The following is a 24,437-nucleotide window of genomic DNA, read 5'->3' as shown; positions in this document are numbered from 1 at the left end:
TTCACTCCTCTCTCCAGGGCGCCAGAGCCTTTTGCTATTCTGTTGTTTGGTCAATTTAAACACTGGCCCAAATGGACTGAAAAGACGGGGTGTCAGAATCTGAGGTGAGAACTAATTGCTCTTGTTCTCCAAGATATTCACTCCTCTCTCCATGGTGCTGAGGCTTCAAAGGCTGCCCCGCTTGCTGTGCTCTGTGCCCTCTAATATAATGAACTGATAAGCGAGGCTTTGGGACTACTCTGGGCAGCCCCGGGTTTTGGATCTGAGGACTCAGTTTTGGTTCAGAATGTTGTTGTTCACTTCAATTGATTGTGTGATATGTGTTTTTTTTGTCTTCCTCATCAGGTGTTGGTCTTTTTTTTAATTTTTATTCATTTTTTTCTTTAATTGGGTCCTTTCAGGTTTTTTGCTTTGTACTTCCTGTGAGGAAACAAATCTCAAGGTTGTATAATTTATACATTCTTTAATAACTCTTTCATTTATATTAGTCAAGATGGCAGCTGCCTAAAATGTTCCTTCATTCAATATCTTCTGGATAGATCATGAAACTATATATTTCACTTCTTTTACGTCTTTTACATTTGCTTTTTGTCCTGAACGTGGTTATGGAACTATTGGAACCTGTGATTTGCAATTTGGAGATCGGGTATTTCTGTGCTCTACCGTCTCCAAGATGACTCCAGGAGGCAGAGACAACATGCGCAAACCTCATGGCAAGTAGACTACAGGATAGGGAACTAGACGATGTTCAAATCCATTTTGCCAATTAAAGCTTCCATTGTTTGCCGATTAAAGTGACAAAGGAGATTGAAACATCAGGGCAATTGCGGAAGGAGAGCACTGGCAGCCTGTCTTTCTCACTCTGCTGCCGAAGGTGGGAGACTGCCTTTTGATCGCTGGGGGACTGCTCTGCAACCAGATGGGAAGAGTCTGCCACTGTGCCTGGAGAATGATACCCAGATTTTCTGCATTTTGGATAAGGACATGGACTACAGATTTTTTTTTAGTCTTATAGTTTTTTATATTCTGTGTTTTTCGCCCAATCTTTCTTGTTTTTTGTGTGTGGGGGATCAAGATTTGGAGATCGATGAGCTTGTTCCATTTTTGTTTGTTTTTTTTTATGCAGGGAGGAGGGATTTGGGGGTTGATGATTGTGCTGTCATTCTTTTCTTTCTTGCTTTTGTGACTACCTGGAGAAGGAGAATTTCAGAGTTGTATATTTTGATTTGTTAGGTGTCCATTCTCTCTTGGCGCATGGCCAAGTGGTTAAGGCATTCATCTAGTGATGTGAAGGTCGCTAGTTCGAGCCTTGGCTGAGGCAGCGTGTGTGTCCTTGAGCAAGGCACTTAACCAGACATTGCTCTGCGACGACACCGGTGCCAAGCTGTATGGGTCTTAATGCCCTTCCCTTGGACAACATCAGTGGCGTGGAGAGGGGAGACTTGCAGCATGGGCAACTGCTGGTCTTCCATGTAACCTTGCCTAGGCTTGTACCCTGGAAACCTTCCAAGGCGCAAATCCATGGTCTCATGAGACTAACGGATGCCTATAAAAAAAAATTCTCTCTTGTTTTGTGGCCCCTCGTGGCTTGTTAGTTTATAGTTATTATTAAAGTGGTGACTCACCGCTAAATCATCTCTGCTGCTCTGTGTTTGGTTCAAGCCTCCTCTACATTTCCTGACACTTTTTATTGAGATCATTTTTATTTGCATAGCTGATAACAGTGGTGATTTCTAAGCCTGCATCAATACCCCAGCAGAGACTTGTAGGTTGCTCTGCTATTCCTTGCTAGTAGAGAGAGGGAGCTTGCTTGGCCCCCATACCCACAAAATGTAAGTGTGAGTGGGTGTCATGGGTAGTGATTCCTGCTTAACCTGGCATCCTCAGCATCGATTTTGTGCTGACCAAGATCTGCACAGCTTTAGACCTTCATGAGTTTCAATCTGAGTTCAATTCTAAACATTAGATTCCAAATGATTTTCTAACTTTAATTTCTAAATTCTATTTTGCATTTGCAGTAACGTGTAATATCCTCGATCCTCACTCGGGGTTTAAATTACAAATCAGATGACATCAGGCAATTATATATTGCATTGGATACAATAAATATTTGAATTGTGCTTCATAGATGCTTTAAACAGAACTATATATATATCCTATACATTAAAATGGAACATAAAACTGTGCAGCAGAGTACAGACCTTCAGCCCACGATGTGGATTTGAGTTAGATTAGATTAGATTAGATTCATCTTTATTGTCAATGTGCTGAGTACAGATACAAAGCCAATGAAATGCGGTTAGCATCTGACCAGAAATGCAAGGAATAGTGTTATTTACAAAATAACTGTGAATAAAAATTAAGTGCTACAGCATACAAATGTAAAAGTACTGAGACAGTACAATATGGATGCAATACTGCTTAGCACTGTGATGTGAGGTTCAGCAAGGTCACAGCCTCAGGGAAGAAGCTCTTCCTGTGCCTGCTGGTGCTGGGAGTGCCTATCGGATGGGAGGAGAGTAAAAAGTCCATGGTTAGGGTGAGATGCATCCTTGATAATGCTTTTCTCCCTGTCCAGGCAGTGTTTAAGGTAGATGTTCTCAATGATGGGCAATTGGGTGCCGATAATCCACTGGGCAGTTTTCACCACATGCTGGAGTGTTTTGCAGTCTGATACGGGACAATTACAGTATATCAGGAGTTTGTACGTTCTCCCCGTGAATGGCGTAGGTTTCCTCTGGGTGCTCCGGTTCCCACACATAGTCCAAAGACGTACCAGTTAGTAGGTTAATTGGTCATTGTAAATTGTCCTGTGATTAGACCAGCATTAAATAGTGTGGGCATGTGGCCAAGTGGTTAAGGCACTCGACTAGTGATCTGAAGGTCGTGAGTTCGAGCCCCAGCCGAGGTAGCATGTTGTGTCCTTGAACAAGGCACTTAACCACACATTCCTCTGCGACGACACCAGTGCCAAGTTGTATGGGTCCTAATGCCCTTCTCTTGGACAACATTGGTGGGGTGGAGAGGGGAGACTTGCAGCATGGGTAACTGCTGGTCTTCCATACAACCTTACCCAGGCCTGCGCCCTGAAGAGTGAAGACTTTCCAGGCACAGATCCATGGTCTCGCAAGACTAACGGACGCCTTTAATTTTAATTTAATTTAAATAGGGGGTTAGCTGGGCGATGTGGCTTGTTAGGCTGGAAGGCCTGTTCCATGCTCGACCTCTAAAGAAAACCTACTCCACATTCCATCTAACCCCTCCCTTCTACACATCCCATAACCATCCATTTTTCTTACATTTATATGCCTACCTAAGAGCCTCAATGTCCTTATTGGATTGGCCTTAAAACCACAGAGTATGTACTCTGCAATCTGTTACTGAGGAAGCATATGAACTCATGATGCCTTCAGTATTCCTTACATCCAAGGTACACACACACTCACAAACTCATCTGTCTAAATACAGTTCCTGGAATGAGTGTACATGCCACCACTGGCGTCCCAAACCTTCAATAACCACCCTTTGCATCTGGTGGCCCCAGTTCAGAAAATAAACACAGAAACTTTAGTCTCTTACATAAACACACATGCATACACTCACAACTCACCCTACTTTTATGCCTACCACTTCAGCTTTCCGCCATTTTCGTGATACCCCGTGATCCCGTAGTGACCAAGCCAAACTGGTTCAAATAGGGGTGCTAATTTTAAAAATATTCACCCGCTTTGACTGGGGAGGTGACTGGCCACATGATGGGTCACAAGATGGTATCCTGGATGAGCCCCCAAATGTTGTCACATGAACTAAGTCACCGGAGAGATGTAGCTGGTAGATATGAAGTAGTCTTTTATTCAACGAAATGAGACACAGCAAGTATCATGTTGCGACCCTTTCAGGTAAAAAGACTTGCTCGACCAAACGTTATGTGACATTTTTTATGGCTAGAAACCAAAGGACAATTCTATATTTACAATGTATCTACAATGCTTCCTTTAAATTACGTATATGTAACTTTCACACCCCCTCTTCATACCCACACTACAGGCACAAAATGAATGTTAAATCAGCATTGTCTGGTCTTCCAGTTGGCTGTGGTTCACTGCTCTTCGGAACCCATCATCCAGAGCAGCTTCTTAAATTTAAGCTACACTTCATATTCATATCTGAAGATAGTTGCTGAAGTTGGCACCTTACTACATGTCCCCTAACAACTACCAGCTCCAGCAGTACATTCTAGGCACCCACCACTCTCTGTGAAAAAAAAACCTACCTCTGAAATCTCCCATAATCTTTCCTCCCCTCACCAAAAAGCATGACCTCTAGTAATGGCCATTGACACCTTGGGAAAATGGTGTTGGTTGTTCACTCTATCTATGCCTGCCATAATCTTACACACTTCTATCACATTACTTTTCATCCTCCGTCACTCCGAAGAACAAAGCCCTAGCTCACTCAACCTTTCCTCATAAGTCGTGTATAACTAGGTTTCTGGTAGTGTTGCTGAAAGAATCAGTTTATTCTAATAGTATAGATAGATAGATTGATAATTACAGTATCACAGTAGTAATGTAAGTACACAGATATAAATATTAGAAAAGAAGTAGAAAGAATAAAAAATAAGTTACCTCAAACAGTCTAACAGGAGGGAGTCATCACTTCCCCGGCTATAAGTTGACTCATTACAGAGCTTAATGGCTGAGGGTAAGAATGACCTCATATAGCGCTCTTTGGAGCAGCGCAATTGTTTTAGTCTATTACTAAAAGTGCTCCTCTGTTCAGCCAAGGTGGCCTGCAGAGAGTGAGAAATAATGTCCTGAATTCCCAGGAGTTTCCGTAGGGTCCTTTGTTCTACCACAGCCTCCAGTGTGTCCAGTTTTACTCCTATAACAGAGCCAGCCTTTCTAATCAGTTTGGCATCCCCTGTGTTGATGCCATTGCCTCAGCACACCACCGCATAGAAGATTGTACTGGTGACAACAAACTGGTAGAAAACGTGGAGGAGAGACCTGCATACTCCAAAGGACCTCAGTCTCCTCATGATGTAGAGGTGACTTTGGCCCTTCTTGTACCACAGTCTCTGTGTTGGTGCTTCACTCAAGTCTGTCATCCAGGTGCACCCCCAGGTACTTGTAGGTCCTCACCAAATCCACATTCTTGCCATCAATAGTAACAGGAAGCAGTGCAGGCTTAGTCTTCCTAAAGTCCATCACCATCTCCTTTGTCTTACTGATGCTACCTAGAATTTCTAATGTCACTAAATAGCCTAGAACTACTAGGGAGTGGTGAGCTGCCCACGCTTGAACCTGTCCTATCTGCTGGGACTGCACGTCCATGTACGTAATGGTACACAATGTATAGGGTAGGGGCTGTGAGACTGGTCCTTACTGAGTGGTTCAGATACCAACATTTCTCCAGAAACCAACACCTTAAGTAGAGCGAGGAGGGGTTGGTTGAAAACAGAAAGAGCAACAGAGATAAAGGGAGACATTTAAACAAATCTCATTAAGTGAAGCAGATCTCTCGCACACAACTTATAGGCAGATAATCAGATAGCTTCTGCCATCCCTTTTCAAAAACACTGATAAATAAAATTGTTTGGCTGTAGAGGCAGTAAGCATTTGAAGGTGGAAATGTCAGGGTTTCATTCTGATATTCATCACTCGTAGGACTGTAATTATCAGAAGCACTTCCACTATCCCTGTAGGCAAACCACATCGGGAACAGCAGATGCAGCACGCAGTGCTGTAATGACTGATTAATTGAATAACAGGCTAACCATTTCAAGGCCCTTAAATTTCAATAATAAGACCAATGCCATTAACTGAGCAAGCTCAGAATGTATTGATTTACATTGGTGTTGCTCACACAGAAATACGCAAGAAAAAGACTCTGAAAATTGAATTTGCAGTAAAAATATTTTTTCTCATCTTAGTATTGTGCTGCCAGCATTAACATTTACTTTTTGCTCCATTTTAAATATTTTTGTGTGTTCCATTTGATATTTCGTCCTGCTTCAAACTCCTCCAATCTTCATGAATCAATGTTTAGGGAATGCAAGTGTTTATTTCTTCATTCTGTCAGCAGCCCTTAAGAAATGCTGCTACACCTCCTCAAGGAAAATTAGGGTGTGATCCTGGTAACAATAAGCAATTGAATTCCTACAGCATCAATAATAGAGATCCAGGGGGCATCCGACTTCTCTCAGCAAAATTTACAACCCATCTCTTCTTCTGTTCCTTTGCATTTGAATTAAAGACTAATTTAACAATTTTACATTACAGATGTGCTTAAGTCGCCTAGGTGATAACATCAGGATTACTATTTTACTGTGAGCCAAGAAGACAAAGTTTCATATGAATTAATGATTTGGAAAATTTAATGGTGCTTTCAGGAGCAAATTCTATGCGGATATTTTAACCACAAATTTATTAGAATGCTAATTATGGTAGATGTATGAACTAGACAGTCAATGTGTCCATCAATATCCCACCTAGTAAGTTAGGTTGAAAATTGTTTCATTCAATTTTAGGAAAATGAGCTGCAGAAGAGCTCTACCAGAAAGCTGCCTGGATTCGAGGGTTTGAGCTATCAGGAAAGGATGGACGTACCTGTCAGAATCAAAATCAGGTTTGTCACTTTCTCTGGAGATTGGGAAGCTGAGGAGCAACCTGATAGAAGTTTATAAAATTATAAGAGTATAAATAAACAGGCAGAATCTTTCTTTTTATCAAAGTAAAAATGTCAAATGCCAGAGGTTGTAGGTTTAAGGTGAGAAGAGGAAAGTAAAGGAAGTTTGAGAGGCAAGTACATTTACACAGAGTGGTAGCTGGCGAGAATGCACTGCCACGGACAACGGTGTGAGCAAATATGACAGCAGCATTTCAGAAAGGTTTAGATTGGTCCACAGTTACACCTGGAATGGAAGCACATGAATCTCATGCAGGGTGATGTGATTAGTTTAATTTGACGTCATGTTCGGCACAGGTATCATGGCTAAAGAGCCTACTCCTGTTCCTAGTACGAGGTATAATTCGCTGCTTAGACAATTTAAATGCTGCCCACATCAAAGGCGAAAGCCAATGTCGCTTGCTCTCCGCAATCTTCACTCCTCTCACCAGGGTGCCATAACCTTTTGCTGCTCCATTGTTTGGTTGGTTTAAACACCGGCCCACATAGACTAAGGAGATAGGGTGTTGGTCGAGATAAGAGCCGATTTCGCTCATTCTCCGTGACGGTCACCTCCATGGCGCTGAGACTATGAAGACTGCCCCGGCTGCTGTGTTCCATGCTCACTAATATGATGAACTGATAAGCCAGGATCTACTCCAGGCTGCTCCAGAGTTCAGATCTGAGGACTCGGTTGTGGTTCAAAATGCTGTTGTGTGCTTCAATTGTTTGCGTGATTTGTACTTGTTTTTCTCTTGCACAGCGGGTGTTGGTCTTCTATTTTTATTTTTATTTTTGCCCTTAAATTAGGTTCTTTCGGGTTTCCTGTTTTGTGTCTACCTGTGAGCAAGCATGTCCCAAGGTTGTATAATTTATGGGTTCTTTGATAATTAATGTACTTGAATCTTGAATCCTGTGTTGTACTCTTCTCTATTCCGTCCGTTACTCTGTGGAAAATTACAGATTTGTTTTATATTTGTGTACTCTTAGTAGTTACCTTATCATTTCAAACTTACAATTTTTGAAGTCTGAAACACAAAACATCTGCCCTTGATTGTTCTACCCCACAATCTTTTGACCAGTTATCTGAGAGTGCTCCTGGCATTGTGACAGGATGCCTCCTGTTCCATCATCAAGGACCCCTACCACCAAGGACATGCTCCTTCTCACTCCTCTCATCAGGAAGGAGATACGGGAGGTCTATGTGTGTGTGGTTGGGAGGTGGGAATGGTTTGTTTTGCAGTTGTTGCTTGGTATATGTTGGCTGCGTGGCGTTTATCTGAACATTGTGGGTATGCTATGTTGGAGGCGGAATGTGTTGCAACACTTGTGGGCTACCCTGAGTACATCCTGTGATTCTATTGGTCGTTAACGCAAACAGCTGCATTTCACTGTAGAGCGATAAATAAATCTAAATGTAAAATATAAGGGGCAATTACCTCAAACCATTAGTGATGCCATCAAAGACAAAGGAACAGGGAACTGCAGAGAATCAGGATAAAAGAAGGGGAAGGGAAATAAATGGCTATGATCTGCAGGCAAGTGCCTACAACAGCACCAGACATGGTTTGATGAGGTCTGAGGTTACAAAAGGAATGGATATCTATCTCTGCCACAGCTCGATTCCAGATCATGCCTAAATCCCTAATAGAAACATAGAAAACCTACAGCACAATACAGGCCCTGCAGCCCACAAAGTTGTGCTGAACATGTCCCTACCTTAGAACTTACTAGGTTTACCCACAGCCCTCTATTTTTCTAAGCACCATGTACCTATCCAGAAGCCTCTTAAAAGACCCTATCGTGTCCACCTCCACCACCGTTGTCAGCAGTGAATTCCATGCACTCACCACTCTCTGCGTAAAAAACCTACCCCTGACATCTCCTCTGTACTTACTCTCCAGCACCTTAAACCTGTTCTCTCTTGTGTCAGCCATTTCAGCTCTGGGAAAAGATAACCAATGACTATCCTCACGATCAATGCCTCTCATCATCTTATACACCTCCATCAGGTCACCTCTCATCCTCCATTACTCAAAGGAGAAAAGGCCAAGTTCACTCAACCTATTCTCATAAGGCATGCTCATCAATCCAGGCAACATCCTTGTAAATCTCTTCTGAAGTCTTTCTGTGGTTTCCACGTCCCTCCTGTAGTGAGGTGACCAGAACCGAGCACAATACTCCAAGTGAGGTCTGACCAGGGTCCTATATAGCCGAAATATTACCTCTCAGCTCCTAAATTCAATTTCACAATTGATGAAGGCCAATACACCGTATGCCTTCTTAACCACAGAGTCAACCTGCGCAGCTGCTTTGAGCGTCCTATGGACTCGGACCCCAAGATCCCTCTGATCCTCCACACTGCAAGAGTCTTACCATTAATACTATAGTCTGCCATCGTATTTGACCTACCAAAATGAACCACTTCACACTTATCTGGGTTGAACTCCATCTGCCACTTCTCAGCCCAGTTTTGCATCCTATCAATGTCCCGCTGTCACCTCTGACAGCCCTCCACACTATCCACAACACCCCCAACCTTTGTGTCATCAGCAAACTTACTAACCCATCCCTCCATGTCCTCATCCAGGTCATTTATAAAAATCACAAAGAGTAAGGGTCCCAGAACAGATCCCTGAGGCACACCACTGGTCACCGACGCCATGCAGAAAATGACCCATCTACAGCCACTCTTTGTCTTCTGTGGGCAAGCCAGTTCTGGATTCACAAAGCAATGTCCCCTTGGATCCATACCTCCTTACTTTCTCAATAAGCCTTGCATGGAGTATCTTATCAGATGCCTTGCTGAAATCCATATACACTACATCTACTGCTCTTCCTTCATCAATGTGTTTAGTCACATCCTCAAAAAATTCGGTCAGGCTCATAAGACACGACCTGCCCTTGACAAAGCCATGCTGACTATTTCTAATCATATCATACCTTTCCAAATGTTCATAAACCCTGCCTCTCAGGATCTTCTCTATCAACTTACCAACCACTGAAGTAAGACTCACTGATCTATAATTTCCTGGGCTATCTCTACTCCCTTTCTTGATTAAGGGAACAACATCCGCAACCCTCCAATCCTCTGGAACTTCTCCTGTCCCCATTGATGATGCAAAGATCATCGCCAGAGGCTCAGCAATCTTCTCTCTTGCCTCCCACAGTAGCCTGGGGTACATCTCATCCGGTCCTGGAAACTTATCCAACCTGATGCTTTCCAAAAGCTCCAGCACATTCTTTTTCTTAATATCTACATGCCTAAGCTTTTCAGTCCGCTGCAAGTCATCACTACAATCACCAAGATCCTTTTCCATAGTGAATACTGAAGAAATGTATTCATTAAGTACCTCTGCTATTTCCTCCAGTTCCATACACACTTTCCCACTGTCACACTTGATAGGTCCTATTCTTTCATGTCTTATCCTCTTGCTCTTCACATACTTGTAGAATGCCTTAGGGTTTTCCTTAATCCTGCCCTCCAAGGCCTTCTCATGGCCCCTTCTGGCTTTCCTAATTTCCTTCTTCAGCTCCTTCCTGTTAGCCTTATAATCTTCTAGATCTCTAATATTACCTAGCTCTCTGAATCTTTTGTAAGCTTTTCTTTTCTTCTTGACTAGATTTACTACAGCCTTTGTACACCACGGTTCCTGTACCCTACCATAACTTCCCTGTCTCATTGGAACGTACCTATGCAGAACTGCACACAAATGTTCCGTACCTTTCCCTGAGAACATCTGTTCCCAATTTAAGCTTCCAAGTTCCTGCCTGATAGCCTCATAATTCCCCTTACTCCAGTTAATCCATTCCTGTCCCTGAGCCACCTAAATCTCTGTAATGGCCACCACATCATAGCTCCAAGTACTGATCCACACTCTAAGCTCATCTGCTTTGTTCACAATACTCCTTGCATTAAGATAGACGCATTTCAAACCGTTGGGTTCTGCGCGTCCCTTCTCTATCACCTGCCTATCCTCCCTCACACATTGTCTGCAAGCTTTCTCTATTTGTGAGCCAACCACCTCTTCCCCAGTTTCTTCAGTTTGGTTCTCACCTCCCAACAATTCTAGTTTTTTTAACTCTCCCCAGTAGACTTAGCAAACCTCCTCACCAGGATGTTGGTCCCCCTGGGATTCAAGTGCAACCCATCCTTCTTATACAGGTCACATGTGCCCCAAAAGAGGTCTGAATGATCCAGAAATCTGAATCCCTGCCACCCGCTCCAATCCCTCAGCCACGCATTTATTATCCACCTCATTCTATTCCTATACTCACTGTCACATGGCACAGGCAGCAATCCCACGATTACTACCTTTGCAGTCCTGCTTCTTATCTTCCTTCCTAACTCCCTGTACTCTGTTTTCAGGACCTCTTCCCTTTTCCTACCGATGTCATTGGTACCTATATGTACCACGACCTCTGGCTGTTCTCCCTCCCACTGCAGGATATCATGGACGCAATTTGAAACATCCCAGACCCTGGCACCTGGGAGGCAAACTACCATCCAAGTTTCTTTCCTGCGTCCACTGAATCGCCCATCTGACCCCCTAACTATACAGTCCCCTATCACTACTGCCCTAATATAGTGCACTGTGGGTCTCTCGAGAGACTCTGAATTTTTTTACTGTGCCCATGGCCTGTTCTTCATCAAGTTATGGTATTGTTGCACTGTTGTAACTATATGTTATAATTATGTGTTTTTTGTTAGCTTTTCAGTCTTGGTCTGTCCTGTGTTTCTGTGATATCACACCAGAGGAATATTGTATCATTTCTTAATGCATGCATTACTAAATGACAATAAAAGAGGACTGTGTGTCCTCATAATCTAATCTAATCTAATAGTGTAGCAAGTAACCAGCATATTCCTCTACGAGTGGCCTGAATGACACTTAGGTAAGTTCACAAGTGGGCACTGAATGGAGCCAAGCTTTGACTTAATTGTGATTTCTCTCCAGTGCACACTCTAACAGTCATTAGATTCAGTGAAGAAATACATGCATCTGAGGAAAGAGTCAGTGTCTTCAAGAAGATATAGAGAATGTAAATAAAAACTCATGTGTTCTTCGTGAAAGTAAAATGATTTACTTCATTTTTGTTTCCTCTGTGTTGCTTGTATTGTGAATTTAACTTCCGGGATTCACCCTTTTTCTCTCTTTACTCCCCTTGGAAATCAAGCCGGTGTTATTCTTTACTTAATATGTAATGCTGGTAGGCATGAAAGTTTTCTGCTTCTCCATTAACAAGCTGAGAAAAAATATATTAAATTCAAAAGGAGTAAGCGGTAAGCAGCTATTGGAAAAATCCTTCTTAGATTTAAGACATGTAATTTTTTAAAAATACCTTAAATAGCTTGGTCGCCTGAGGCATGTGTTTACTTTGGTTGTTGGCAACTGTAGCATAACAGAATAAAAGAGATGACTGTTCTCATAAAAGCAGAATAATTTTGTAGAAATACATGGCAATGCAAAATAATTGCTGCAAACCTGTGATTTTGTTTCCAGGATTCACTCAGAACAAATCTCCAACAACTCTATTTACTCTCCATCAACAAATGCATATGGCTCATTCTGATTTAGAAAATTGTACATTTGTAAGTAAGACTTACTGCTCTCTTCCTGTCCTTAACCACTGTCAATGAAACCAAGCAATCAACCAGATAAATGAGCTTAAAAAGCACTCTTTGCAGGACTATTTTTGAAATGCTAGCTCCGGGCTATTTAGCTGCCAACTTGTACTCCACCAGCTATGAGTGAGTAGTCATTTTATTCCTTATTGGTATTGTTCCTCTATTCAGTGGAATTGACGGAGCCACAAATATAAGATGAATTTAATTTGTTTTGTTAGGATTTGTAAATAATGGAAAAAAGCCTGTGGTATAGATACCAAAAAAAGGGAAAACACAATCAAGAAGCATGCTCACAACTTTTGAGGCTTGCTTTAGAGAATGAATGATTGACTGAAAGAGTTCCACAGTGTTTGATGGTTGAAGCTTAGAGTTAATAAGAAGCAATGAGATTTGGAAACACTTTAATACAAGACTATGGGAAAGGGTATCCAGATTCTTTCATCCAAGACCCTGTGTTAGAGATCCCCGTATGGCCAATAGTTTCTTGGCTTATGGTGACCTGACTAAGCTCGGACATAAGAACAATGGGGGCTACGTCAGTAAACATATTTAAGACAAGGATGGATAGATTTTTGCACAGTAGGGGAATTAAGCATTATGGGGATAAGGTAGGTAGGTGGAAATGAGTCCATGGTTGGGTCAACCATGATCTTATTGAATGGCGGGGCATCCTCCAATTGCTTATGGCCTTATGTTCTTACGTTAGTGCATGCAAAATGCTAGAGAATCTATGGAGGGGAATAAACAGTCAATGCTTTGGGCTGAGAAAGGGAAGAAGAAAATGGGAAAAAGTTATATAGTAATACACACACAATGCTGGAGGAACTCAGCAGGCCACGTAGCATCTATGGAAAAGAGTAAACAGTCGACATTTCAGGCTGAGATTTATATGTAGTTGTGGAGTATTCAATAATTATGGAAAAGTTATGAGAGATCCAATGGCATGTTGCCTGCATGATGTTAAGATAAGGAGTATCTCATACTGACTTAGATGGATATTTGAAAGAGATAGAGACGATTCAGTCATTGTGGTCCAGGTTGAGGTAAAAGGTTCTGTTTGCAAATCCTCAGTTGATAGGAGCTCAATTAAGGAACAGGACTTCATGTAGAGGCATGTTCTCAAGAAGACTTCAGTAGTCAAGATTTGATTGTCCATCACCTCTTGACAGTAAATGCTGGCCTTATTCGGATTCCAAAAATCAGTAGAAGATACTTTGTTGAAATGATTGTATAAACAAAAATGTTAGTAGGAAATTACTGATATTAACAGTTTTTTCCGGATATCTAAAGGGTAAAAAAGAGGTGAGAGTGGATAATAGACAACTGGAAGATGGCACTGGGCAGGGAGTAACGTAGGACAAAGAAACAGTGGACCAATTCACTAAGTATTTTACATCATTGTGGAAGGCACCAGCAGTATGCCAGAAATACTAGAAGTGAATGTAATTGTTATTACTGAGGGGATGGTGTTTGGGAAGCTGAAAGATCTGGAGGTAGATAAGTCACCTGGACCAGATGGACTTACATCCCAGCATTCAAAAAGTCAAAGCTGAAGGGATTATGGAGGCATTAGTAATGATCCTTCAAGAATCACAAGATTCTGGAATGGCTCTGGAGGACTGGAAAATGACAAATCTCACTCCATTCTTTAAAAAGAGAAGGAAGGAAAAGGCAGGAAATTATAGGCAAGTTAGCATGACTCAGTGCTTGATAAAATGTTGGAGTCCATTATTATGAAAGAGGTTTCCAGGTACTTGGAGGCCCGTGATAAAATAAGTCGAAGTCAGCATGGTTTCCTTAAGTTAATTCTTAGAGGAAACAACAGGCATGATAGAGAAAGGAGAGTCGCTGGATGTTGTTTTCTTGGGATTTCAGAAGGCCTTTGACGAGATGCTGCTCAAGAGGCTGCTAAAGAAGGTAAGAGCCTATATTGACAAGTGATGTTCAGCAGGGGTCGGTGTTGCCACTGCTTCTATTCAAGTATATGTCGATGAATTGGATGATGGAATTGATGACTTTGTGACCAAGTCTGCAGACAATACAAAGATAGTTGAAGGGCAAGGTAGGGTTGAGGAAGTAGGAAGTGTGCAGAAGAACTGAAACGGATTTGGATAATGGACAAAGAGTGGCAGATGGAATACAGTGCAGAGAAGTGTGTGGTAATGCCCCTTGGTAGGAAGAATAAAGGTATAGATTATTTCCTAAATGGGGTGGGCATTCAAAAATCAGATATACAAAGGTACTTGGGAGTTCTCGTGCAGGATTCTCTAAAGGTTAACTTGCAGGTTGAGTCATTAGTAAGGAAAGCAAATACAATATTAGCATTCATTTTGAAAAGACTAGAATATAAGAGCAAGGATGGAATGCTGAGGCTTTATTAGACATTGAAGACCATATTGTGAGCAGTTTTGGGTCCCTTATCTAAAGAAAGATGTGCTGGCATTGGTGAGGATCCAGAAGAGGTTCACAAGAGTTATGCCGTTAATACATAAGTTTAGAAAAATGAGGAGGCATCTCTTTGAAATCTATTCAATATCGAAAGACCTAGATAGAGTAGACATGGAGAAAATGTTTCCTATATGGGGGAGTCTAGGGCCAGAGTGCAAAACCTCAGAATACAAGGATATCCCTTTGTAACAGAGATTGATAGCTTCTTGCTTAGAAAGGACATCAGAAGTTATAGGAGAAGTTTTTTTTTAATGGAGTTGAGAGGGATAATGTATCAGCCAAGATGGAACATCCTGATCCTGCTACAATGTCTTATGGTCATATAGCCATTAAAGAGGAAATATATTGAAAGTGTGCATGGAAAATTTATCAACCTCTTTTAGCAAGAACTAGGATCTGAATTTGGGATAAGAATTCTTCTCCACCAACTAGCTACAAGGCATCAACCAACCTTTTACTGTTCTCCACCTAGGTACCTACCATTGCATAAAGTGGGCAGATGGCAGCCATTTGAACACACTGCTGTGTCATCTATGCCCACATCATGCACTGGTCCACAATGTTAAGAACAGCTATAGGATGAGTGGAAAGAACCTGTTCCTGCTGTTATCAGATGTAATAGGGGTCAAGTAAAAGACAGAGTTAAAACTTAGAGCAAAGTCTCATTGGTTGGAAGATTTGCAAATCAGAGTTTAGTAAGCACATCTACAGCAACCTCTGCTTGGTTGTTAACTTGGCATCTGAGATTGATAATTTGATTTTCCACAGAGACATTAATGATTTGGGGCACAGGTGGGGATATGTGAGGTCACGTATTATTTGTTTTCTCAGTAAAAATAAATAGAAGAACAACTGCAGATGTTGGAAATCTAAACAAAGATCACAGACCAGGAACTGTAAATGGGTCAGGCACAGGAAATATCAGCATGGACAAATTGGACTGAAGGCCTTTCCTCTGTGCTGTGTAACTCTAGGGCTTCAAGGATTCTGATTGCTGGTCAGATGTAAGGACTTGGCTGAAGGACCACAGCTCCCAAAACTAGCTTGACTTTTAGGACACTGGCACCAATAATGGGACATGGAAGAAATGCCTGGTTGGTCGGAATGAACCAAAAATTGGACTCAGTAGATTGAGTATCAAGTTTCATTGTATGTACAGGACATTATTGCAGCAAAGTCATGTATGACATAATCGAGACTAGCCCAGCAACCTTCATGTGTACATACATCATGGATGTAGAAATGATCACATTATGTGCCGAGTGAAGTAGGATGTCCAGATTGTACCTCAATTAGGTTTTCATCTCATTTCAATCCTACAATGTCTTAGCCCTAGGGCCGAGTTAAAAAAGGAAAAATGGAAGTAAGACTTCAGGAGGAGTAGCACACAGCCTTGTAACACCTCTGAAGCACAAAATGTACAAATGAACAGACAAGTGGCTTTAATGAGAGATTTTAACTTTGAGATTGCTCCACCATTCGATAAGATCATGGCTGATCTGACTATGGACTCATCTCCACCTACCCGCCTTTTTCCCTTAAGCCCTAATTCCCCTACTATGCAAAAATCTATCCAACCTTGTCTTAAATATATTTACTGAGGAAGCCTCCACTGCTTCATTGGAAAAGCTCATTCCTAGAAAGTAGTAAACTATTTCAGCATGTTCAGGGTGATTTTCCGGAACAAGATCGTCTAAGAAAGGAGAGCATCATATTACAGTCAGTGGTGAATAATGAACCAGACTAGTTAATAGTTTGGTGAGTCATGATAAAATTGTAATATAATTGAATTCAGGGCAGGGTTTAAAATAGAGAAATGGGAACCAACAACTAAGTTTTGGGTCAGGCTGACATTCACATGACAACTTGGAGACCACCTGTACTGAACTTGATGAATCTGTTAGTGGTTAGATCAATTCCACTAACGACAAGGAATAAAATCGATGCCCACACATTCCTGGGACACAGACTAACAAGTTGGCAGCCAAAGAATCTATGATTATCACTTTTTAAATTGTCATAGAAGACAGTGAGATATATTTAACAAACAGAAACAAAAGTGATCCAGATCTAATTATTTGCTAAAGGACGAGGCTCTGCTTGCCAAAGCGAAGTAATTTTTGAGCATAGAGTTCAAGGACAACATGGTCCTAAATGCCAAAAACATGCTATCATGAAGGAGATCTTCTTAAATACATTGGAAGCTCTCATTGTAAGTAACACATTGTTTGAAAGCATAATTAACAGAGTTGATAAGAGAACGTGTGTAACTTATTCCTATGTCTGAACAGAGAGAAGAAACTACAAGCAGAAACAAGAAGAAGCAGATATCTTGTTGAAGGACGTGAGACACCAGGGACTGTTTCCCTGTGAACATGGGACATAAATCAGTACAGCTCAGGAGCTGGCTCCTCGGCCCACCTGTCTGCATATGGTCAATATCTCTCCACTGTCTATCTCTTCATGTGTCTAGATCCCTCTTAAACGTTGCTGTTCTATCTCCTTTTACCACCTGTCCTGGCAGTGCGTTCCAGGCATCAATATCTGAGTTAGATTCCATCAGGCCCTGAGGACCTATTCACCTTAATGTTTTTCAGGACATCCAACTCTTCCTCATTAGTATCACCATACCTTACTACAACCTTGTGGTGGTAAGGTGGCGGCACTCTTCATCGCAGTAACCACTCTGGGTCCAATGGAAGATGTATTTGTTTGTCTTGTATGTCTTTCTTACAATTGCAAGTCATTGCTGGACACTAAGAATGTCAAGTACTGCAGGACTATCCCATCAGCAAGTTGCTCGACAGTGATGGAGCTGGATTTATTGTGTACTGTTGTGTTGTCGTCTGGACTTGTAGCATATTGTTGGATGTTGCGCAGTCCAAATTATGGTGTGATTGATTGTCCTGTATGTTCTTATTGTGATCACAGGACCCTGTTAGACATTGGTAATGTAGAATACTGTAGTCCAGTTCACTGGTTCATTGGTGAGACCAACGTCTGGTTCATTGATTTATTAGTAAGACTGACAGCAGGGGAGCTACATTGCTGCAGTTGTGGTGAGGACTAGTCCTAGGCCACAAGGTTGCCTGTTTCAGGCACCCAGGGGAGGAGAATCCAAGATAGTGTGAGAGAGGCTGTGGGTGAACTGGAATCTATTTCTGGGTTTGTGGCTGGCTGCTCCTGTCAGTGCTGCCCTCTAGTGTTCACGAGGTGGAAGAACAATTTGGACCAGGACAACTTATCATGCCATACCAGTCATGCTTCTCAGGAACTTGGGCTACATTATTATCTTTTCTCTTTGTAATTGCATGTTTTTCTGAAATCATAGCCATATGTGTTAGTTGAGCTATCTTTTATGTCCTATGTGCAGTGTGCTGTGTGCTGTTGGTAATGTGTTTTGTACCTTGGCTCCAAAGGAACGCTGTTTCGTTTGGCTATATTCATGTATGTTTGCATAACAATTAATCTTGAATTTGAACTTAATCTCACTACCATCCTTGTCCTTCTCCTTGATGAATACCAATCTGAAGTACTCATTAAGGACCTCACACACTTGCACTGGCTCCACGCATAAATGCCCTTTTTTGTCCTTAAGTAGACCCACCCTTTCTCTAGTTACCCTCTTGTTCCTAATATACATATATAGTGCCTTGGAATTCTCATTAATCCTACTTCCCAGGTACATTTTATTGCCCCTTTTCACTCTTTCATTATTTTTTTTTGTTCAAGTTCTTTCCTGCTTGGTTTGTATTCTTCAAGGACATTGCTTGATTTCACTTTCCAAATCCTTATGCTGTATATGCAGCTTTTATTTCTTTTTGACTAAACTTAGAATATCTCTTGTCAGCCCTTGATTTCTTTATGCACCGGTGTGAAGCAATGAAGGAGAACATCAAGAGGCTCCTCATCTTCAAAGGCAATCAGAAACAAAGACGGAGTCAGAGGGAAGTTTGTCAGATCCTGGAATCTGCTCCTGCCCTAGTCAATGAAGGTACAGTCAGAGCAGGAACTCCAAGATGTAATGAGCCGATAGTCTTTGTTTTTGCCTCAGAGTCCTCCCTAAAGGATCTTCCAGTCCATAATGTCAGATTCATCATCCTCATGCACTAATAAAGAGAGAATTTCAGGAATCAGAAAACCATCTCATTGTTAAATGTAGATTACAAGATTCTCTTCAAGGACATGGCAAATTGATCCAAGAGTTCTCTGGGCCAAGTGATCCACACTTGGCATCATGGTTAGATGTTTATCTCATGAACTTGAACCTGTGGAAAACCTTTGACAGAATACAGAATAGTGACAAGTGTCCTATCCAAAACAGGATTTGGATTCAGGAGGTCTCCACCACTGCCAGTGTCTGTTGGAGATAACCATTAATGTAAATTGCTTACACAGAGGGAAGAGCCTGGTGCAAACGGTACACCAACATTTTCCATTTTACAAATCATAAGCATCAGAAATCAGACATCCTACCCTGCAAAAACTCATTTTAGGGAGGTAGCACCCCTGCCCCCCGCAACTACACCCCCCCCCATCGACCTCCAAGGGTGAATGTAATACTCTCTTTCGTGATTTTGTCTCATCTGTAAACCAAGTTGGGTATATGCAGAAAATGTGACATCAAAATATGTACTTATATGATTATATCTTATATTATCATGTTTATTCTATAACAACGTTAAGCAAGTCTACAGAGAGTTTGGCCTCATCACGTAGGACATCAGTAGAGTAGCTCCTTAGCAGCTAGCCAGCTAGTTTAAATAACATTAGCTATGCTAATGAACGAATGACACCTGTTAAACTCACCTCAACATGTCTTTTACATTTTAACCCACCATGGGCAATAGAAAAGTCACTGTTGCAAACAGTGCAGCGAGCAACACTGTCATTGTTTTTGAGGTTGAATGTAAAGCCAGCCCACAGAGAAAACTGATAAGTCTACTTAGCACGAAGAGAGACCAATCAGGATGCTCGATCTCCCTCTCCCTCTCAAAAAAAATCAATTTCCGGGATATTGTATATAATTTCCAGGCATCAGGGAGTCGCTATCATAATGCAGTAGACTCCCGGAACTTCCAGGAGAGGTGGGATGTCTGAGAAATTCTGCAGATGCTGGAAAATCCAGAGTATCAGACTCAAAATGCTGGAGGAACTCTGCAGATCGGGCAGCATCTATGGAGAGGAATAAACAGTCAATGTTTTGGACTGAGACTGGAAATGAAGCAGGGGAGGGGGAGGATTACAAACTGTTAGGTGATAGGTGAAAGTTGGTGAGCGAGGGAGGGGGAATAATACGTTTCCTCCTATCAGCTCCCAATGAAAAGCTGGGAGGTAATAGATGGAAAAGTAAAGGGCTGAAGAAGAGGGAATCTGATAGTAGAGGAGAGTGGACCATGGGAGAAAGGAAAAGAGGAAGGGCACCAAAGGGGGGGGGGGCTGATAGGCAGATGAGGAGAAGAGAAGGGGTAAGAGGGGAGCCAGAATGGGAAATGGGAAAAGAGAATATGGGGAGGAGGAGAAATTACTGGAAGTTAGCAAAATCAATGTTAATCGCATCAGGTTGGAGGCTATCCAGACAGAATATGAGGTGTTACTCCTCCAGAGTGAGAGTGGCCTCATCATGGATAGACATGTCAGAACGGGAATGGGAAGTGGAATTAAAATGGGTGGCTACTGGGGTATGCTGCCTGTTGCAGAATGAGAAAACGTGCTCAACAAACCCCAATTTACATCAGGTTTCACCAATGCAGAAGAGGCCGCACTAGGAGCACTGGGTACAGTAGATGCCCCTGACAAACTTGCAGGTGATGTGTTACCTCATCTGGGGCCTGAATGGTGGTGGAGGAGCAGGTGTCGTACTTGTGTCTCTTGTAGGAATAATTTCCAGGATGGAAATCAGAGGGGAGTCACGGAGCGAGCGATCCCTGTGGAAAGTGGAGAGTGGGGGGGAAGGTAAAAATGTGTTTAATGGCAGAATCTTGTTGAAAAATGGTGGAAGTTATGGAGAATAATGTGCTCAGTGTGATGGCTTAGAGGGTGGTAGATAACTATAGAACCGAGAAAAGGGAATGTCACTTTTACAAGTGGTTGGGTGGGAAGAGGAAGAGCCAAGGTACCTGGGAGGTTAATAAAAAATATTGCTAGACAGCCTGTCTCCAGGGATAGAGAAAGAGAGATTGAGAATGGCGAGAGAGGTGTAGAGATGGACTAAATGAATTTGAGGGCTGGGTGGAAATTGTAGGCAAAGCAGATGAAATTGATGAGCTCAGCATGTGTGCAGGAAGCAGCATCAATGCATTTGTCAATGCAGCACAGTAAGAGTTGGGGCGCATTACCAGTGAAGGCTTGGAACATAAGTTATTCCATGTAGCCAAAGAAAAGGGAGACATAATGGGCCCATGCTAGTGCCCCTGGCTACACCCTGGCTTTGAAGAAAATGGCAGGGCAGGAGCTGAAAGAGAAATTGTTGAGTGTGAGGAGGGTAATGGTGCCTGGGAACTGGTTAGGTCTGTTGTCCAGAAAAGAGTGGAGAGCTTTAAGTCCTTCCAGATAGGGGCAAACATGTAAAGGACTGGACATGCATTGTGAAAGTGGAACGATCAGGCCGGGGAAATTATTTTTCTAACCCAGTAATTTCTTCCCCTCCCCCTTCTCTCTTTTCCATTCTTCATTCTGCCTCCCCTTTGACTCCTTCGTTTCTCCTCACCTGCCTAACACTTCCTTCTGGTGCCCCTCCTCCTTCCCTTTCTCCCATGGTCCCCCCCCCTCCTCTCCTATCAGATTCCTTCTTCCTCAGCCCTTTACCTTCTCCTCCCTGCTTCTCACATCATCCCCCTCCTCCACCCACCTGCCTTCTCCGTCATCTGGCTTCACATATCAGCTGCTACCTTGTACTCCTTTCCCTCCCCCTACCTTCTTTTCCCTTCCTTTTCTAGAAGGGCATTGAGTTTAAATGTCAACTGATTATTCCTTTCCATAGACACTGCCTGACCTGCTGAGTTCCTTCAACATTTTGTGTGGGTTATTCCATTTTACTAATGCTGTTATATTATTCCTCTCTGTGCCTAGTGGACCATCAGGAGGCAACCTTTCCATTTCTTTTGCATTTTGTTTGTTGTTTTCTCGAGGCTGAGTTGCTAGCTCAAAGCTCAACCCAGCACAGATGGACAGCGTGCAAGGAGCCGGCCGGATTTGAACCCAGGGTCACTCAGCTTAAAGTCGGGTGCTGACACCACTACACCACCAGCTGAAATTATTAATGCTGGTATGTGTGGAAATTCATTAAAAAACATGATGCACATCTTCACATCTGCATAAACCTACATGTAACATCAGTAAAATTGCTCATAAGTACATACAGGATGGCACAAAATGGGGTGCCAGGCTTAATCATTACTTTTGCCAGCAGGTTGTATATTCAAGTTCCACTCCAGGTACCTGAACACTGTACCTAGACTGACATTTTGGTGCAGTACTAAGTGGATACTGTGCTGTCAGAGATACTTCTGGGCAAAATATCAAACTGTTAGTCTGCCTATCTTCCAGCTGCAGAGAAGAAATCTAACCACTTATTTTATAGAAATGCTGAGGTATTCTCCAATGGCCAATATTAATTCCTCGGCCAACATCAACACAATGTTGTGATCCTTTCCAGGTACACAATTGGCTGCTGCTTTTCATATATTATTCACAGCCACCAATTCAGAAGTACTTTGTAATTGCAGAATACCATCGAACATCCAGAAAGGATCTATATATATACAAAGCTTTCTTTTCAGCAACTGTACATCCCCAGCCTCTTTTCTCTCACCCACCCCACAATCCCTTCTTTCCTCCTCTTGATTTCACAATAACTTAGAAATACAATTAATAGTAGGATCCTTAGGGTTGTTTTCTCTGGAGGCAACTTGATAGAAGTATATGAAATTGAGAAGTGTAAAAAGGGTGAAAGGTTTGAGTTATTTTCTTGGGATGATACATCAAAGATTAGAAGATATAAAAAGTTCAGAGGAGGTATGAAAGGCATTCTTTTTACATGAAGGTCTAGAAGCTGATGCAATCACAACAATTAAGAGGCGTTTAGACAGACACATCATCCAAGAAGACTGCAGCCTTGCTGTGGTTTGGAGGCTTGTGTACCTCAACGACCTGGAGACCTATGTTGGCTGGAGTCAGGGCATTTTGCTTTGGTTCGTTGTAGTGTCACCCGTGCCAAGCAGGTCAAAGGATAGAGGCCAGACTAAGAGTGGTCCACCAACCCTCCAGGTTCATGGGCTCAGCTTAGGCCTAACAACCCTGGCTGGTTAAAAACAAAATTGTTACAGAAACAGCAATGAAGACTCCTTCTACATTTGTATGCGATGGTATTCCTGATTCTCCACGGGGAACCTGTGTGACTGACAGTAGTGAAAACCGAAAGGAAGCTACTGACATGGCGAAGGAAACCCTGAATGTCGCCAGAGATGGAGGACCTTCATTGCTGCCCTGAACACCAGCGGTGTAATGGGATGTAAGTAAGTAAAACAGACACATGTACAGGTAGAGGATGGAGGGGTACAGGCCCTATGCAGGCAGATGGGACTACTTTCATTTTGCGTCATGGTTAGTGCAGACATGGTGGGTTAAGGCTCCATTCCCGTGCTGTACTTTTCTGTTACTGTTTTAGGGACTTTATGGCTCTCCCACCTGCATGAACCCTCCTTAGTTCCTCGATGCTTTCTGGTGTCATTAGTGTGATGTTCAGATTCTGTATCGTCCTGCCAGCCCTCTGGTCTTCCTGTATGTGACATCCACTTTGAAGGAGAACACTGCTGTTGTGACCGTCAGTGCCCTTGAAGTGAAAAAGAAGGCTCTCTGGGACTGGACGAAGCCTTCCTGACTCAGCCTAGTGAACTACTGCAGTGTTCCATCTGCGGGGCTGTTGAGGGCATCACACATCCTAACATCTGGAGGTGGCATTCGAGTTGCATTGACCCTACCGGTTTGCCCAGCAGCATCGATGATGCAGTTGAAGTCGTGGGTCAGATTGAAAGACTGGGATGTCTCGAGCAGCAGAGACAGCTGCTGCAGCACAGACAGCCATTTGTCCTGCATGGCCAGAGTGTGGAACGGCTGGAGTAAAGTTCTTTTGTACGTTATATGTGTTGCCAACCACCTCTTTGATTTCAGTGATGGTGAAGTTGCCTCCCTACAGCAGAATATCCAGGAACCCACCACATCAGCAGTCTATTGTCACCAACACTACCGAGAGACGCTCCAAAAGCAAGTGCTCAGCCTTGACATTGCCAAAGTATCCCAAGGTTTCAAATGAACTTACAGCTCTTTAATACTGCACATAGAGTCACAGTCATACAGCATGAAAACAGGCCCTTTGATCGATGCTAACCAAGATATTCATGAAAGCCAGTCCTGTGATGGATATTCATGTTCCACGGTCCAAGAGGCGTGTTGCTGACATCATCTTTCTAGCAGGGCAACGTGACCAGGGTCAGAGTTGTTTTGACAGTTAAACTTCCAGCCAATATTCTTTACTCAGCCTCTTATTATAAACAAGTGAACAATAATTTTCTTGCCGTACCATGATTTGGTCCATAGAAATGATGAGGTACACGTTAATCTAATTAAACATTAAATTAGAGGAGTTTAGGAGAATCAATGGCGCCTAGCGGTGACTCCTTTGTTTGCATCT

The 24,437-nt window shown here is 42.5% G+C and overlaps 1 pseudogene; it reads right to left on the bottom strand.

Annotated features, from left to right (window-relative positions):
* Positions 1 to 23,842, bottom strand: part of LOC140204674 (cerebellar degeneration-related protein 2-like) — an 89,464-nt pseudogene extending 65,622 nt beyond the window's left edge.
* Between the last annotated feature and the right edge of the window lie 595 nt (positions 23,843 to 24,437).

Source organism: Mobula birostris, chromosome 11, assembly GCF_030028105.1.
Source record: "Mobula birostris isolate sMobBir1 chromosome 11, sMobBir1.hap1, whole genome shotgun sequence".
Lineage (NCBI taxonomy): Eukaryota > Metazoa > Chordata > Chondrichthyes > Myliobatiformes > Myliobatidae > Mobula > Mobula birostris.
This window is presented reverse-complemented; position numbering and strand designations above follow the sequence as displayed.